Genomic DNA, 8,124 nt, shown 5'->3' with positions numbered 1-8,124 from the left:
TTGTCTCCGACTTGATTCCGAGTGTCAGATATTAGGAGGGAGAACCAGAGGTGTCTGATTGTCTCCGACTTGATTCCGAGTGTCAGATATTAGGAGGGAGGACCAGAGGTGTCTGATTGTCTCCGACTTGATTCCGAGTGTCAGATATTAGGAGGGAGGACCAGAGGTGTCTGATTGTCTCCGACTTGATTCCGAGTGTCAGATATTAGGAGGGATAACCAGAGGTGTCTGATTGTCTCCGACTTGATTCCGAGTGTCAGATATTAAGAGGGAGGACCAGAGGTGTCTGATTGTCTCCGACTTGATTCCGAGTGTCAGATATTAGGAGGGAGGACCAGAGGTGTCTGATTGTCTCCGACTTGATTCCGAGTGTCAGATATTTTGTCTGATTGTCTCTGACTTGATTCCGAGTGTCAGATATTAGGAGAGGGATTCTTAGAGGTCTGATATCTGAACTGTACATTGATTCTAGCAATTTCAAGGTTTGAAAGTCAAATTTTTTAGACTTTACTTAATACTTTGAAACGTAAATAAAGTTTATCTATATGAACTTTTTTTTTAATTCTCTGTTTCTTTATACTTTGAATCATTCTCTCACTTTTAACCAAGATGGTCAGGATACAATTGTTTGGTTAGATATTAAAAAACAATGATTTCATTAGGACCTTACAGCTGCTGTGGATTTTTTCCATGTTAAGTTTCCTCTTTAAACTTGGAGTAAAAATTCTTGCAAAATTATTTTCTCTACTTTTATCAAAAACTTATAATTTTTTCCCCACAAATTTGCAGCAACAGTTCCACCAAATACAAGGTTGTGTAAAAGAAATCTTGAATTATATATCAGAAAAATCATTCTTCAAACTAGATATGTGTGATAGATAAAACAGGACAAATATTATGATTTAAAGTAACGAGAATTTATTTTGTTTTTTTTTTTATTGGGGAAAGGCAAAGCACCTTAGAGATTTGGTCCAGCCTGATACAATGTTGTTAAGTACTGAGTATGCTGACTGTCTGCAGGCAATATATGTGTATATCATTATTGTGGAGGAAGTTTTTCTGTGTTTACATGTGCTGTGTATATTAATCTTCCATTTACTAGTTATTTTTAGAAAAATAGTTCAGATTTGAGTAAATTATACTATGATTTGATATTGGACAGTCCTTCAGCATGGGTACAATGTTGTGTATTTCTGAAAAAAATTTCCTATAGAATATATTGAGGAAAGAAAGTTTCCCTATATGATTATGAACATTTTTTCATTGTTTTTAAAACTTCTGTTAGCTTACCGTTAAAAGAATCCTTTGGTTATAAGCTCAAAGTTACTTTTCTTTCATAATTATAACTTGTACATCCAGCTCTAAAACTGTCATCATAGTATGAAGTCACAAACCGGCATTGCTAAGCTCAATACTTTTGTTTTGAAATTTATTTTCTTATAATAGAAGAGAAAACGGTACATAATATTTATGTTTAGGATTACTTATTTATTTTAGTCGCTAATATTTTGTTGTGAAGTGCTATCTTTTATTTATTGCTTGTAGTTAGTAGATGCTGCCCTTTTTTGTTGTTTTTGTTTACTTAAGTTTATTTCTGTTTGTTTGACTTGTAAATATTGTAACAATTCTCTTTTAAAATCATTGATATTGAAGGAATTTGAGTCTCAGTAGGATTTTCTGAACAGTTCTTGGCCTCCACACCTAGACAATTTGCAACCATTCTTTTGTCATTTTTTCCACGTATGATAGGTTAGTTAACAAGTGAATATTTTTGTAATCACAGCTTGTGTCAAAAGGGCATTTTCTCAATAGAAGCACCTGTTAATGCTTTATGGCAATAAATCTTTTATTCAAGGTATGAAATATACCATCAGGTAATTTTCCAAAAAGGTAGGGAGGAAAAAAAACTTGGTTGGTACACTTATTACCTTATTTCCTCGCCCAAGTTTGATTAACAATGAACTCTACGCATATTTAATGAGGTTGCTGCGACCTGATTGGCTGATTTCTTTAATCACTCTATGGGAAATCCTTCTGCACATTATCTTATGAAGGAATGATAAGATTTTAAGAAAACTTGTTTTGTAGACATATTACCTTAATTTCTTGTCCAGGTTCGATTATCGGCAAATTCTATGCATATTTTATGAGACTGCTGTGACCTGATTGGTCGATATCTTTCGGCACTCTTACTGAATGCTGTCTGCACATTAACTTTTGAAGGAATAATTGAATTATTATGAGACTTGCTTGGTAGACTTGTGACTTTAACCCCTTTTTCAAGTTCGATCATCGTCAAGTTATGTGCATATTTAATAAGGCTGCTGTGACCTAATTGTCTGGTTTATTTCAACACCCTTGACGTCCAAGTGACTTTGGCTTTATAGATAGTATTTGGGTAAAAACTGTATAGGCATCACTTTACACTTTCTAATTTATCTTTAAGAAAGTTAGATTTTGGAAATATATCTGACGTTTTAACATAGAGAGTTTTGTTATCAACAATAACTTCAAAAAAGTTTGATAAACAACAATAAATAAAGACAGCCTTAGGTCATACTAATGTGAGGTTATGTCACACCTTGAAATTACTCATTTTCTAATTAACCTGATGGAAGATACAAACTGTACTGTTTATGAGGGAAGTATACATTATATTTATATGTTTACTTATAACAAGACTTCCATATTGTCATGACTACACTCTATAAGCTGTCGTTATATGTAATGCTTATATATATATATATATAAATATATACCAAGTTTATATTAACAGTGGTCATCGTTGAATAAAGAAATCAAATCCTATGGTGTTCTTTATTTTATTATTTCTCTACGCTGGTTTGTAAATTTTAAATGAAAGTTGTAATTTCAGTTTGATGTTTTTCTGAAGTTGGTGAGTTCGGGGATATATTGGTGTAGGTTATTTGACCGTTAGAACACTGAAGTCTGTAAGAACAGGTTTAATCCATCATGTTTTACACAATTTACATGTGATAACCATTGTTGGTAACCATTTCCATATAGTCATTCTGTTCCGTGCTTCCACCCATCTCTGAGTAAGCTCTCTCTGGTTTTAATGCTCTTTTCGAGGAAAACTGAAATATCAAGGACACATGACCTGAATGTGAAGGTTACTGTAATTTAACATCTAATTTGACTTGGCATTGCGATACAGTTTTACTGTACAAATAATGGTCACAATCAAAAACACATTACATGAATATAGATTGAAGTTACTGAGTTATAATCGTAAAGTTGTTCAGCTCACCTGGAATCAATCTTATAAAAACGTTAACTCTCATGGCTCCGTGGGGAGGGAGGCGGGGCGCAATACGGGAAATGGAGTTAATTCTTTAAAATCCTACTCCTCTTGTAGGAATGAATAGACATTGCTCAAATGTGGAATGAAGTATCCGTAGCTGAAGGGAAATCGGTTCTGTATAAACAGTTGATTATGGGCCCCTGGGGCAGGAGGGGAAGGACACAATTGGGGATAAGAACAAATTATTTAAAATTCTTTTGTCTGGGCCTCATTTTACCTTTAAACTAACCAAATAGCCTAGGATACTGATATTAGGTCTGTAGCATGCTTAAGGATGAAGAATGACAAAGTTTGTTTGAATGAATGATCTTTACCCACTTTCAAGTTCAGAGATGTTCAATGTTATAAAATAATTGAATGGCATCTTCTCAATGACCACAAGGCCATTGAATTGATAATAGGCTTGTATTATGGTGGGGTGAAGGAAAACAGTACCAAGTTTGTTAAAGTGAATGTCATTGACCCACTTTTCAGATCACAGCCTGAGTGAATTGTAAGACGATTGCAGTGCGTTAAACCAGCCATGGAAAGGATAGAGCGGCTACAACAATGAAGACAAACAAGCTGCGTAATATGCTTCAAAGGAGAAAAATACATTTATGTTATGAAAGAATGAATTTTATGCAGAATTAAGGTCAATATAACTGAAGTAATTTCGTAATTTGAGCTGCTGAGGAAAATACTTTAATCGACGTCTCCTTAAGCACACAGCTTAGTTATTCGGCTCCAACGTCAAAACCACTCGAAATCAAAGAACATATTCATGTTTAATTAACGTTATGTAAAAATGGAAAAGTTAAATAATTTCCTTTTGAATCATATATGTCACTCATATTAAAGAATAAACAGGAATTTGCATTTTTGAAAAAAAAATCGATATTCTAACATATTCATTAAAAAAAACACTTTCCGCGGTCTGTATATCACACCAATCAACACTTGTATTACGAGTAGCATAATAATTTCCTGAACGATCGTTTGCAAATGTCGTGATTAAAACAATAAACGTAAAAAAGTTGGAACACAAAAATCTCGAAACCTGTTTACAGCCAGTGTTTTACTATTTCTGTCATCATTATGAACGAACATTTTCAAATAAAGGAGCCTTTTCCAAAGCAGAACTGCAGTGATCAAAAAACAATACCTATACACGTTTGTTTGTTTGTTTGTTTGTTTGTTTGTTTGTTTGGCACATGGCACAGTAAAACCGGTAAACATCGACAGCCACTCTTGATTCATGTAATCAAATGAACGTTGCTTGGTTTTGATGTTGATGTTCCAATTACCAGATGTGCGCACAGATGAATTTGTGAATGTCCACAAGCTACCTGATGATCGTGACGGTGTCAATAACATCTCTCCTACAAGAACGAACGGACAAAGCTTGTATGTTGTTTTGTATAATCATGAAAATCATGAGAACGAAAACCTGTGTGTCGTTTGTACGACCATGATAACGAACGCACAAAGCTTGTGTGTCGTTTGTACGACCATGATAACGAACGCACAAAGCTTGTGTGTCGTTTGTACGACCATGATAACGAACGCACAAAGCTTGTGTGTCGTTTGTACAACCATGAGAATGAACGCACAAAACCTGTGTGTCGTTTGTACGACCATGATAACGAACGCACAAAGCTTGTGTGTCGTTTGTACGACCATGATAACGTTTGTACAACCATGAGAATGAACGCACAAAACCTGTGTGTACAACCATGAGAATGAACGCACAAAACCTATGTGTCGTTTGTACAACCATGAGAATGAACGCACAAAACCTGTGTGTCGTTGTACAACCATGAGAATGAAAGCACAAAGCTTGTGTGTCGTTGTACAACCATGAGAATGAACGCACAAAGCTTGTGTGTCGTTTGTACGACCATGATAACGAACGCACAAAGCTTGTGTGTCGTTTGTACGACCATGATAACGAACGCACAAAACCTGTGTGTCGTTGTACAATCATGAGAATGAACGCACAAAACCTATGTGTCGTTTGTACAACCATGAGAATGAACGCACAAAACCTATGTGTCGTTTGTACAACCATGAGAATGAACGCACAAAACCTGTGTGTCGTTTGTACAACCATGAGAATGAACGCACAAAACCTGTGTGTCGTTGTACAACCATGAGAATGAACGCACAAAACCTGTGTGTCGTTGTACAACCATGAGAATGAAAAACCTGTGTGACGTTGTACACAAAACTTGTGTGTCGTTTGTACAACCATGAGAATGAACGCACAAAACCTGTGTGTCGTTTGTACAACCATGAGAATGAACGCACAAAACCTGTGTGTCGTTTGTACAACCATGAGAATGAACGCACAAAACCTGTGTGTCGTTTGTACAACCATGAGAATGAACGCACAAAACCTGTGTGTCGTTTGTACAACCATGAGAATGAACGCACAAAACCTGTGTGACGTTTGTACAACCATGAGAATGAACCACAAAAACTGTGTGACGTTGTACATCCATGAGAATGAACGCACAAAACCTGTGTGTCGTTTGTACAATCATGAGAATGAACGCACAAAACCTGTGTGTCGTTGTACAACCATGAGAACGAACGCACAAAACCTGTGTGTCGTTTGTACAACCATGAGAATGAACGCACAAAACCTGTGTGTCGTTGTACAACCATGAGAATGAACGCACAAAACCTGTGTGTCGTTTGTACAATCATGAGAATGAACGCACAAAACCTGTGTGTCGTTGTACAACCATGAGAATGAACCACAAAACCTGTGTGTCGTTGTACAACCATGAGAATGAACGCACAAAACCTGTGTGTCGTTGTACAACCATGAGAATGAACGCACAAAACCTGTGTGTCGTTTGTACAATCATGAGAATGAACGCACAAAACCTGTGTGACGTTGTACAACCATGAGAATGAACGCACAAAACCTGTGTGTCGTTTGTACAACCATGAGAATGAACGCACAAAACCTGTGTGTCGTTTGTACAACCATGAGAATGAACGCACAAAACCTGTGTGTCGTTGTACAATCATGAGAACGAACGCACAAAACCTGTGTGTCGTTTGTACAACCATGAGAATGAACGCACAAAACCTGTGTGTCGTTGTACAACCATGAGAATGAACGCACAAAACCTGTGTGTCGTTTGTACAATCATGAGAATGAACGCACAAAACCTGTGTGTCGTTTGTACAATCATGGGAACGAACCACAAAACCTGTGTGTCGTTTGTACAACCATGAGAATGAACGCACAAAGATTGTGTGTCGTTTGTACAATCATGATAATGAACGCACAAAACCTGTGTGTCGTTGTACAACCATGAGAATGAACGCACAAAACCTGTGTGTCGTTTGTACAACCATGAGAATGAACGCACAAAACCTGTGTGTCGTTGTACAACCATGAGAATGAACAATGCACAAAACCTGTGTGTCGTTTGTATAACCATGAGAATGAACGCACAAAACCTGTGTGTCGTTTGTACAATCATGAGAACGCACAAAGCTTGCAGTTCCTTATACTTTTTTGTTTGTGTGAATGTGTTGTGACATCACGCCATGGATACAGTTGTACTTGAGGATGCTCCGTAGCCAACGGGGTAAATTTCGTCGATAATTTGCCGAAAGGAGGTAATTATCGATACATATAGTTTGGAAGTGATCCTGAGATTTATTGTAAATTCGTGGATACGAAAATATACGCAAAATAACAGATAAATGACTAAAGGCAAAACCGGAAGTGCAAGAAGTAGCAAGAAATCGGCTTCTCAAATGGGATCCAACTTGGAAGAGTCCTTCAACGACGCATAGATGGAGGAACAGTATAACTTCAAGATATGCTCGAAGGAAGCAAAGAAGTACATGAAGTGTGATCGATGCCAGGACCTTTTCTGCATCAGATGTCTGGATTTGATTCAAAGAAATATGACATCCTTTCAAAATCAGATACAATGTGGTTTTGTCCACCATGCAGAATGATAGTCGAAAAGAATATTCTCACGGACAGAAAAATAGAAGAGAGGTGTAGGCAAATCACGCAAGAATTTGAAGATAGAATTGCGGAACTTGAAAGGGAGGTAAAAGGGTTAATCGCTAAACTGGAAATGAACTTAAAATATGAGAATTCTGCACCAAGCAAAGACGAAATAGTTGCTGAAATTAAAGAGCGAGCAGAGAGGGAAAACAACATAATTCTATTTGGAGTTCCGGAACAGTCCCATCATGACGGAAAGAGACGTATGGAAGAAGATGCTGAAGTCCAGTGACATAACCAATAACAGCCGGCCTATTCTAGATCGTTTTGAGTCGCAACAACCAAAGAAAGGAATCTTATCAGAAATACGAATAAGAAACGACTTAACACATTGTGAAAGAGAAGCAGAGAAGGCATTATACAAGGAAGCGAATCAGAAAGAAAACAATGAAACGGATGACTATGTATACCGTGTCCGTGGACCACCTTGGAGTAGAAAAATTGTGCGCCTTCCCAGAAACGATATATAAAGAGGAAACTTAATGTCATTTCAACTTGAAAATAGTGAAATGTTTTTGCTATTTAGCATTTAATTGGCTATACATATGTAATAACTGAGAATCTCAGACTTTTTATAGGAAGCATCTCCTGATTATCAGATAATTTTAGATATGGATATAGAGGCATTTGTTTTGCCTGCGTCCATTATTTACTTATTACTTAATACATTAGCGTCATTTTTTTGTTGTTCAATAAGTAGACTATATGTACAAAATACCTATCGTGATCGGTAGGATTATAATAGACCATGCATAGTTTTCTGGAATGACAAATC

This window comes from Ylistrum balloti, unplaced genomic scaffold, assembly GCF_031769215.1.
Source record: "Ylistrum balloti isolate Yb309-2 unplaced genomic scaffold, AGI_CSIRO_Ybal_v1 Utg371002, whole genome shotgun sequence".
NCBI lineage: Eukaryota > Metazoa > Mollusca > Bivalvia > Pectinida > Pectinidae > Ylistrum > Ylistrum balloti.
This window is presented reverse-complemented; position numbering follows the sequence as displayed.